Source organism: Lolium perenne, chromosome 7 (assembly GCF_019359855.2).
Source record: "Lolium perenne isolate Kyuss_39 chromosome 7, Kyuss_2.0, whole genome shotgun sequence".
NCBI classification, from domain to species: Eukaryota; Viridiplantae; Streptophyta; class Magnoliopsida; order Poales; family Poaceae; genus Lolium; species Lolium perenne.
In genome coordinates, this window is record NC_067250.2 from 140,425,884 (window position 1) to 140,436,162 (window position 10,279).

Here is a 10,279-nt window from a genome sequence, read left to right on the forward strand (position 1 = left end):
CACAGCCTTAAACTCTGAGATCATGTTATCCCTCCTGTATCGATATACCAACGGGGGTTTAGGTTTCTATCACTCCGGCAACCCCGCAATTGGCAAACGAATACAAGATGTATTCCCCTAGGCCCATAAAGGTGAAGTATCATGTAGTCGACGTTCACATGACACCACTAGAAGAATAACACCACAACTTAAATATCATAACATTGAATATTACTCAACCATAATTCACTACTAACATTTAGATTTCACCCATGTCCTCAAGAACTAAACGAACTACTGACGAGACATCATATGGAACATGATCAGAGGTGATATGATGATGAATAACAATCTGAACATAAACCTTGGTTCAATGGTTTCACTCAATAGCATCAATAACAAGTAGAAATCAATACCGGGAGAGTTTCCCCTATCAAACAATCAAGATCCAACCCTAATTGTTACAGCGGTGACGAGGTGCAGCGGTGGAGATGGCGGTGATGATGATGAAGATGATGGTGATGATGATGGAGATGATGTCCAGCTCGATGACGATGATGATGGCGTCGATTTCCCCCTCCGGGAGGGAATTTCCCCGGTAGATTTTAGCCTGCCGGAGAGCTCTTTTCTCTCTGGTGTTTTCCGCCCCGCAGAGGCGGCTGTGACTCTTCGCGACTATCCTTTGGAGCTTAGGTTTTCGGGACGAAGAAGTACGCGAAGGAGAGGAGACCAGAGGGGGCTGTGGGCCCCCTCCCCACATGGCGGCGCGGCCAGGCCTGGGCCCGCGCCGGCCTATGGGGGGCCATGGTGGCCCTCCTCGGCTCCTCCTTTTGGTTCTCTTCGTCTTCTGGAAAATAGGATTTTTAGTATAATTTCCGTCAATTGTTGATCTTCCGAATATTGCATTCTGACGGCGCTTTTTCCAGCAGAATCCTGACTCCGGTGCGCGATTCTCCAATATCCATGAAACATGCAAAATAGATGAAATAACATAAGTATCACCTCCAAATATGAAATATATCAATGAATAACAGTAAGTTATGATATAAAATAGTGATGCAAAATGGACGTATCAATAGGTTAGTTCCGGAAAATGCATAAAATCATTATAAAGTGTGAGCAAAACATGTAGGTATTGTCATAAAACTAGCATGTACCATCAGAAATTATAGATACGTTGGAGACGTATCAAGCATCCCCAAGCTTAGTTCCTACTCGCCCTCGAGTAGGTAAACGATAACAAGGATAATTTCTGAAATGACATGCTACTATCATAATCTTGATCAATACTATTGTAAAGCATATGAGATGAATGAAGTGATTCAAAGCAATGGTAAAGATAATGACTAAACAACTGAATCATATAGCAAAGACTTTTCATGAATAGTACTTTCAAGACAAGCATCAATAAGACTTGCATAGGAGTTAACTCATAAAGCAATAAATTCTTAGTAGAAAGTTTTGAAGCAACACAAAGGAAGATATAAGTTTCAGCAGTTGCTTTCAACTTCAACATGTATATCTCATGGATAATTGTCAACACAAAGTAATATGATGAATGCAAATAAGCAAGTATGTAGGAATCAATGCACACAGTTGACACAAGTGTTTGCTTCTAAGATAGAAAGAAGTAGGTAAACTGACTCAACATAAAGTAAAAGAAAGGCCCTTCGCAGAGGGAAGCATGGATTACTATTTTTGTGCTAGAGCTTTTATTTTGAAAACATGGAAACAATTTTGTCAACGGTAGTAATCAATGTTGAGGAAATCGCTTATCGGGGTCAACTCGGTCAGCTGACGATTAGCGATTAATAGGCAAATCGGCCGATTAAGGGCGATAAATGAGTTAATCACGCGATAAATGAGTTTATCGGCTAATCGGTGACCACTGAATAGGGATTAATCGGGTGATTAATCGTTGAATTGGACGATTTTTTGAACAGTGGTAGTAATAATTCATATGTGTTATGCATAATACATCCTATAAGTTGCAAGCCTCATGCATAGAATACCAATAGTGCTCGCACCTTGTCCTAATTAGCTTGGATTTACATGGATTATCATTGCATAACATATGTTTCAACCAAGTGTCACAAAGGGGTACCTCTATGCCGCCTGTACAAAGGTCCAAGGAGATAGATCGCATTTGATTTCTCGTTTTTGATAGATCTCAACTTGAGGACATCCATACCGGGACAACATAGAAAACAGATAATGGACTCATCTTTAATGCATAAGCATTCAACAACAGATAATATTCTCATAAGAGATTGAGGATTAATGTACAAACTGAAACTTCCACCATGATTCATGGCTTTGGTTAGCAGCCCAATGTTCTTCTCTAACAATATGCATACTCAAACCATTTGATCATGATAAATCACCCCTACTTCAGACAAGACGAACATGCATAGCAACTCACATGATATTCAACAAAGGTGTAATAGTTGATGGCGTCCCCAGAAACATGGTTACCGCTCAACAAGCAACTTATAAGAAATAAGATACATAAGATACATATTCTTTACCACAATAGTTTTTAAGGCTATTTTCCCATGAGCTATATATTGCAAAGACAAGAAATGAAATTTTAAAGGTAGCACGCAAGCAATTTACTTTGGAATGGCAGAGAAATACCACATAGTAGGTAGGTATGATGGACACAAATGGCATGGGTTTTGGCTCAAGGTTTTGGATGCACGAGAAGAATTCCCTCTCAGTACAAGGCTTTGGCTAGCAAGGTTGTTTGAAGCAAACACAAGTATGAACCGGTACAACAAACTTACATAAGAACATATTGCAAGCATTATAAGACTCTACACTGTCTTCCTTGTTGTTCAGACACTTTACCAGAAAATATCTAGACTTTAGAGAGACCAATCATGCAAACCAAATTTCAACAAGCTCTACAGTAATTCTCCACTAATAGGTTCAAACTACATGATGCAAGAGCTTAAACATGATCTATTTGAGCAAATCAATTGCCAAGTATCAAATTATTCAAGACAATGTACCAATTACCACATGAAGCATTTTTTGTTTCCAACCAAATAGCAATGAAGGAAGCAGTTTTCAACCTTCGCCATGGACATTAAAAGTAAAGCTAAGAACACAAGTGTTCAAATGAAAAAGCGGAGCGTGTCTATCTCCCACACAAGCATGATAGGATCCGATTTATTCAGAGAAATAAGATAACAAAACGAAAATAAAAGCACACAGACGCTCCAAGTACAGCACATAAGATGTGACGGAATAAAATATAGTTTCACTAGAGGTGACCTGATAAGTTGTCGATGAAGAAGGGGATGCCTTGGGCATCCCCAAGCTTAGATGCTTGAGTCTTCTTGAAATATGCAGGGATGAACCACGGGGGCATCCCCAAGCTTAGACTTTTCACTCTTCTTGATCATATTGTATCATCCTTCTCTCTTGATCCATGAAAACTTCCTCCACACCAAACTCAAAACAAACTCATTAGAGGGTTAGTGCATAATCAAAAATTCACATATTCAGAGGTGACATAATCATTCTTAACACTTCTGGACATTGCCCAAAGCTACTGAAAGTTAATGGAACAAAGAAATCCATCCAACATAGCAAAAGAGGCAATGCGAAATAAAAGGCAGAATCTGTCAAAACAGAACAGTCCGTAAAGATGAATTTTTTTAGAGGCACTTAACTTGCTCAGATGAAAATGCTCAAATTGAATGAAAGTTGCGTATATATCTGAGGATCACTCACGTAAATTGGCAGATTTTTCTGAGTTACCTATAGAGAGGCCTACTCAAATTCGTGACAGCAAGAAATCTGTTTCTACGCAGTAATCCAAATCTAGTATCAACCTTACTATCAAAGACTTTACTTGGCACAACAATGCAATAAAATAAAGATAAGGAGAGGTTGCTACAGTAGTAACAACTTCCAAGACACAACAAAACAGTATCAAAATAAAAACATGGGTTATCTCCCAAGAAGTGCTTTCTTTATAGCCATTAAGATGGGCTCGGTAATTTTAATGATGCTCACATAAGGATGAGAGTTGAAGCAAAGAGAGCATCAAAAAGCAAGTATGAAACAAATTTAAGTCTAACCCGCTTCCTATGCATACGAATCTTGTACACAAATAAATTCATGATGAACAAAGTGACAAGCATAGGAACATAAAACACGAGTAACTTCAAGATTCTCAACATAAAGAGAGGAAACTTAATATTATTAAGATGCATACAACCATGTTTCCCTCTCTCATAATAACTTTTAGTAGCATCATGAACAAACTCAACAATATAACTATCACATAAAGCATTCTTATCATGAGTCTCGTGCATAAAATAATTACTACTCCCAACATAAGCATAGTCATTCTTATTAATTGTAGTGGGAGCAGGATCATTATCAAGAATTTGAACATGATAAACAAGTTGCATACTAAGGGAATTGTTTTTGGCAATCCCATCATAACTATGACAAGTTTCATAAGGATAATTATAACCTATGTCATAGCATTCTTTATAATAATTGTCAAAGATTGGAGGCATAGTGTCATCATAAGAAATAGAATAGTTATCTTCCACAGTATGTTCATCTGTAACCATACCATCATTATTACTAGAAGGACATGTATCAAACATATAATCATCAGTAGCAAAAGGATTTTCAAACACCTCATCCCCAAGCTTAGAGCTTTCTATATCATTATGGGAGGAAGCGTGGATAGTACTGATACTTTGGCAATTATTAACATCATCATTTTCATAATTAGTTTCCCAGAGATTTTCAATATCAAAAGTAGTGTGCTCTTCTAAATCATGATCACTAATGTAGGTAAATGGCATAGAAGATCATTGTACTCAGATTCTGTTGGGGGGATGACCCCCGGTATGCCAAAGGCATGCCAAACCGGATGGTTTGAGCCATCAAGATACCGGTTTAATGTTTATACCGGAGCACAAAGATAAGAGTTTGGTTAAGTAAAGCTAGGTCGGTATCCCCAAGAGGGGTATACCGGAACCGGATAAAGAAGACACCGGGCTACCGGTAGGAAGAGCATGTCGGCAAGACTGGTCAAAGATTCTCTTCAGAGCTAGAGGACAAGGATGAGCTAAGCAAAGTGACTTTAAACGAAGCCCTGGCGCCAAAGAGAGGGATGACGCTGAAAGAAGCCGGAGGACGTCAGCCTCCCTGATTAAAGAAGACCCCGGCGTCATCCATGATTAAAGTAGCTTTGTAAAGTAGTTTGTCCAGTCAAAGATGCCATTAGGGTTTCTTGCTCTGTAAGCCACCCTCTCCCCTATATAAGGAGAGGGGGCATACCCGTATCTGGGATGATCAGTCTCGCGATGAACCTTGTATCCAGAAACCTGTATTCATGTTGAGATCAATGAAGATCGTGATCTAGAGCAGAGTTCTTCCTTGTGTGTTTCTTCTTGTATCACTGCCTTTGGCAAAGTTCTTGAGGAAAGCATCCGGAAGTTCATCCCATCTAATCACAAACCCTCCCCTGAATCCTCTAGCGCCCATTCGGCCTCAACTTAAGCCATCCCATGGCATCTGCTCGTTCGCCACGACGACAGTTGGCGCCCACCGTGGGGCATGAAGTGGCGCTTGCTGGAGTTCACATTCGGGCGGGCATCCTCGACGTCGCCGGCCAGCGTACGGTGTCTGCGCTGGTGCAGCGCATCTACGCCATGGACTTCATCAACGACAACGCGGGCTGCTTCGCCAACGGCGGCGTCTTCCCCAAGAACGGCCGCATCATCGAGTTCGGCAGCCACCGCATCTACTTCGGCACCGTTCCTGTGCGCCAGCGCCCCTCGCCGGTGCTGGTGGCGCCGGATCCGCCAAGGTGGCTACATGCAGGCCGCGCACCCGGTAGCGTGGAGGTGATGATGGCAGGCGTGGTCGGCGCCGGCAAAGAAGATGTGGAAGATGGTGCTGGGCGTGCGGCTTCAACCCGTGCGGCCAAGCCACCGCTCGAGCGCGACGCAGGCGCTGCGGGAGCATCGTCCGCGCTACCGGAGACACCGCTCCAAGCGGCGATGAGCGTCCTCACCACGCCCATCGCGCAGAACATCGACCCGGCAGCGGCTCAGGCGGAGCTGGAGACGCAGCGCCAGAAGATGCTCGAGAGCGGCAAGGACGTCGTCAGGGCGCAGCGCGAGCTGAACCTAACCATACGTGAGTATAACGCTGCCCATGGCTTTGCTTCTGTTAGCGCTCATGCTGCTAGGATACCGGAAAACCGGCTCAAGGCTCGCAATCTAGATCAGGATCTGCGTAAGGAAATTCATGCCGGCAAAAGCACCTCTGCATCTGTGAGCATTGTAGAGAAGCCTAAGTACAGTAGCGCGGATAAAAATATAAAAACTGCTAAAGCTGCCGTATAGCTGTGTGAATCGCTTTCCGGGGACGCTCTGGCAAAACAACAAGAGCGTGTCCGGGAGCTTCTTGAAACTATCGAGCAGCAGAACGCTGAGCAGCTTGATAAGCTGAACAAAGCTGTGGCTTCAAAATCCGCGCGTTCAACAAGGAATGCCGGTAGCAAGTCCCATGGGCAGGCCTCGTCCCCCCATCCGGACAGAAGAAGAGAAAAAGAAATGAATGCGCAGCAGATGACTGTGTACGACCCAGTCCTTGCCGGAAAACAACAAGCCGGGCAACACGATGCCGGTAGAAAAAGCCAAGGGGCAAACAGAGGCTACGCCAAAGAAGGCTATGCCGGAAACAATCATGACGGTAGACACGAAACCGGGCAAAATTATCGAGCTGCAAGGGCAGCGTATGATGAGGAGGAAATGGATCCCCCGAGGTACCGGAATGTTATGATGAGGCTGATTCCACAAGACCGGCAGCATACCGGAACCCATTGGGAGAACGCTTGGGAGAAAGATACCTGCCAGAACGGGATGCGAGGCACCGTCTGGACAGAGTATATTTGTCGGAAATGATCGAGGCAGAAGGTCCTCCGGGCCCAAAGTGTTTTGGTCCAAGGATCATGAAAGAGGGACCACCGGTTCACAACTTCCAGTTGCCCCATGACACAAAAACATACGATGGCACCACGAAGCCGGAAGACTGGCTCGCGGATTACGTGACCGCGGTATACGTCGCTGGCGGCGGAGGGACCGTAGCTGGAGGAGGAAACCGGCGTTGGGCCGTGAGAATCATACCATCATTCTTGGTGGGACCGGCAAGAATCTGGCTGAACAACTTGCCGGCAGGAAGCATAAATGGTTGGTTGGACTTTGAGGAAGCTTTTGTGAGCAACTTCAACAGCACCTACCGAAGGCCAAACAGGCCGCAGCAGCTCGCTCTGTGCATACAGCGCCCGAATGTAACAGACCGGGATTACCTGGCCCGGTGGAACACCACGAGGAACTCTTGTGAAGGGGTAATAGAGGCGCAAGCCATTGCTTGGTTTAGCAGTGGGTGCAGAAGAGGTTCGCCGTTGTGGCAGAAGCTGCAGCGGAACATGCCGACAACGCTGGCGGAAATGATACGCGTGGCGGATAACTATGCGTTGGGAGACCCAATGCAGCCGGCAGTGCAAGCTGAACCGGAGCAATCAAACCCGCCACAGCAGCGCCAAGAGCAACACCGGGATAACCGGAACAACAAGAGAAGGGAAGATTTCCCGGATCGAAGGTACGGTCCGCAGCAAGTTGTTGTTGTACAAGAAAACTCTGAGGCCAGTGGCAGTCAGAGGCAAAGAACCGGATCGCAGCCGTGGGCGGGTCCAAAGAAACAGTGGGTCGAAAAGAAACCTTGGGGCCAGAAAAAGAACTGGCAAGAACCCACGAAGTACACCATGGAAGCTGCCATGGATCAACCTTGCCGGTGGCACACACCGAATCCGGCTCACCCGTCAAATCATCTGACGAAGGATTGTACCTGGACCAAGTACCTGATGCTCAAGGGAGCAGCGAAAGATGCACAAGCACAAGGGTGCTCCACCATGCAACCACCACCACAAGATATGCTACGGCAACAGCAGCTACCACCACCACTGCTTACCGGGGCAAACGCTTTACCGGTACAGCCTCAGCCAAACCGGCAGCAGTACCAGCAAGTTAACCAGGTGGGAGAGGGCAATGGTCAACTGCCTCCACCGGCACCTTTGGGCCGGAATGTTTACCATGACCCAGATATGTGTTGCGTTGTGTTCGTAACTGAGCCAACCGACAGACAGAGCCTACATCGCCGTTCTATGGAAGTAAACGCGGTGATGCCGGCAGTGCCAAAATACATGCTGTGGTCTGATCAAGAGATCTCGTGGTCGTTCAAGGATCACCCCAAGATCATGCCTAACCCGGGTGGCTATGCTCTTGTCTTGGACCCAATCATGCAAGGGCCAAACGCTCGCGTCAAGTTCAGCAAAGTGCTGATAGACAATGGGAGCAGCATAAACATCATGTACCAGCACACCATGAACATGCTGGGGATAACAGAAAACATGCTTCAGCCAACGCGTACGACTTTCCACGGAATTGTTCCGGGCTTGTCTTGCGCACCGGTTGGAAAAGTTCGGGTGGATGTGTCGTTCGGAGGACGTGACAACTGCCGGGTTGAAAACCTTGAGTTCGAGGTGGTGGATTTAGAAAGTCCTTACCATGCATTGCTGGGGAGACCGGCATTGGCTGCTTTCATGGCCTCAACTCACACGGCCTATCTCAAGATGAAGATGCCGGCACCTCGTGGACCCTTAACTATAGTAGGAAACTACAAAGTCTCACTGGAAACAGCTTCCGCCGGATCAAACCTGGCAGAATCACTGGTGATCGCAGAGGAAAAGAGGAGGATGCAAACTGCGGTTGCACTGGCTCAATCTTCACAGCTGAGCTTAGCGGCAATGAGTGCAAATCTGGGCACACCGGCATTCAAGCTGACAAAAGAAACAAAGGACATTGTGCTGGACCCGACTTACCCTGAGCGCACCGTTCGTATCAGTGCCGGCATGAATGAGGCATAGGAAAGCACGCTTGTTAGCTTCCTCCGTGAGAATCGGAATATCTTTGCCTGGTCTACTGATGACTTGGTAGGTGTTCCGAGGGAGCTGGCTGAGCACTCATTAAATGTCCGGAATGATGCAAAGCCGGTAAGGCAGCCGCTGCGCCGGTTTGCTGAAGACAGGAGAAAGATCATTGGAGAGGAAGTGACAAAGTTATTGGTTGCCGGTTTCATCGTGGAAGTACTGCACACTGAGTGGCTAGCCAATCCGGTGCTGGTCGAGAAGAAGAAAGAAGAGAACATGGAAGCAAAAGCTCCAAAGGTGTGGCGCATGTGCATCGACTACACCAACTTGAACAAAGCTTGCCCAAAAGACCCTTTCCCTTTACCCCGGATCGATCAAGTGATTGATTCCACTGCAGGATGTGAGCTGTTGTCTTTCCTGGATGCTTATTCCGGTTTCCACCAAATCCCCTTGAAACAGGAAGATCAAATAAAAACTGTGTTCATTACCCCGCACGGGGCTTATTGCTATGTCACTATGCCTTTTGGTTTGTGCAACGCTGGTGCAACGTACCAGCGCTGTATGCAAAAATGCTTGTTTGATCAGATCGGAAAAAACGTGCAAGTCTATGTGGACGATGTTGTGGTAAAAACCAAAGTAAAAGAAACCTTAATTGATGACCTCCGGCAAACATTTGATAACTTGAGAAGATTCCGGATGAAACTCAATCCGGCAAAATGCACCTTCGGTGTCCCTGCCGGCAAGCTGCTTGGCTTTCTTGTATCAAGCCGGGGCATTGAGGTCAATCCGGTAAAAATTCGGGCAATTGAAAGGATGACTATACCGCGCGATCTCAAGGACGTGCAAAAGTTCACCGGTAGCTTAGCGTCGCTAAGCTGGTTCATAAGCAGGTTGGGAGAAAAAGCTCTGCCACTGTATGCTCTCATGAAGAAATCTGATACGTTCGTCTGGACCCCTCAGGCAGACGCGGCGTTTAAAGAGCTGACAACAATGTTGGCCACAGCGCCAATACTGGCTTCGCCTCTCGAAAGAGAGCCTATGCTATTGTATATAGCAGCAACAAACCGGGTTGTGAGTGTAGTGGTTGTAGTTGAAAGAGAAGAGGAAGGAAAAACCGTCCAGAGGCCGGTATACTACCTGAGCGAGGTGCTCTCCCTCTCAAAACAAAACTACCCTCACTTCCAGAAAATGACTTATGGCGTGTACATGGCCGCCACCAAGCTTAAGCATTACTTTGAGGAGCACCCCATGAAAGTGGTGAGCGAGGCGCCCATTTCCGATATCATGTGCAACAAAGATGCTAGCGGAAGGATTGCAAAGTGGGCGATC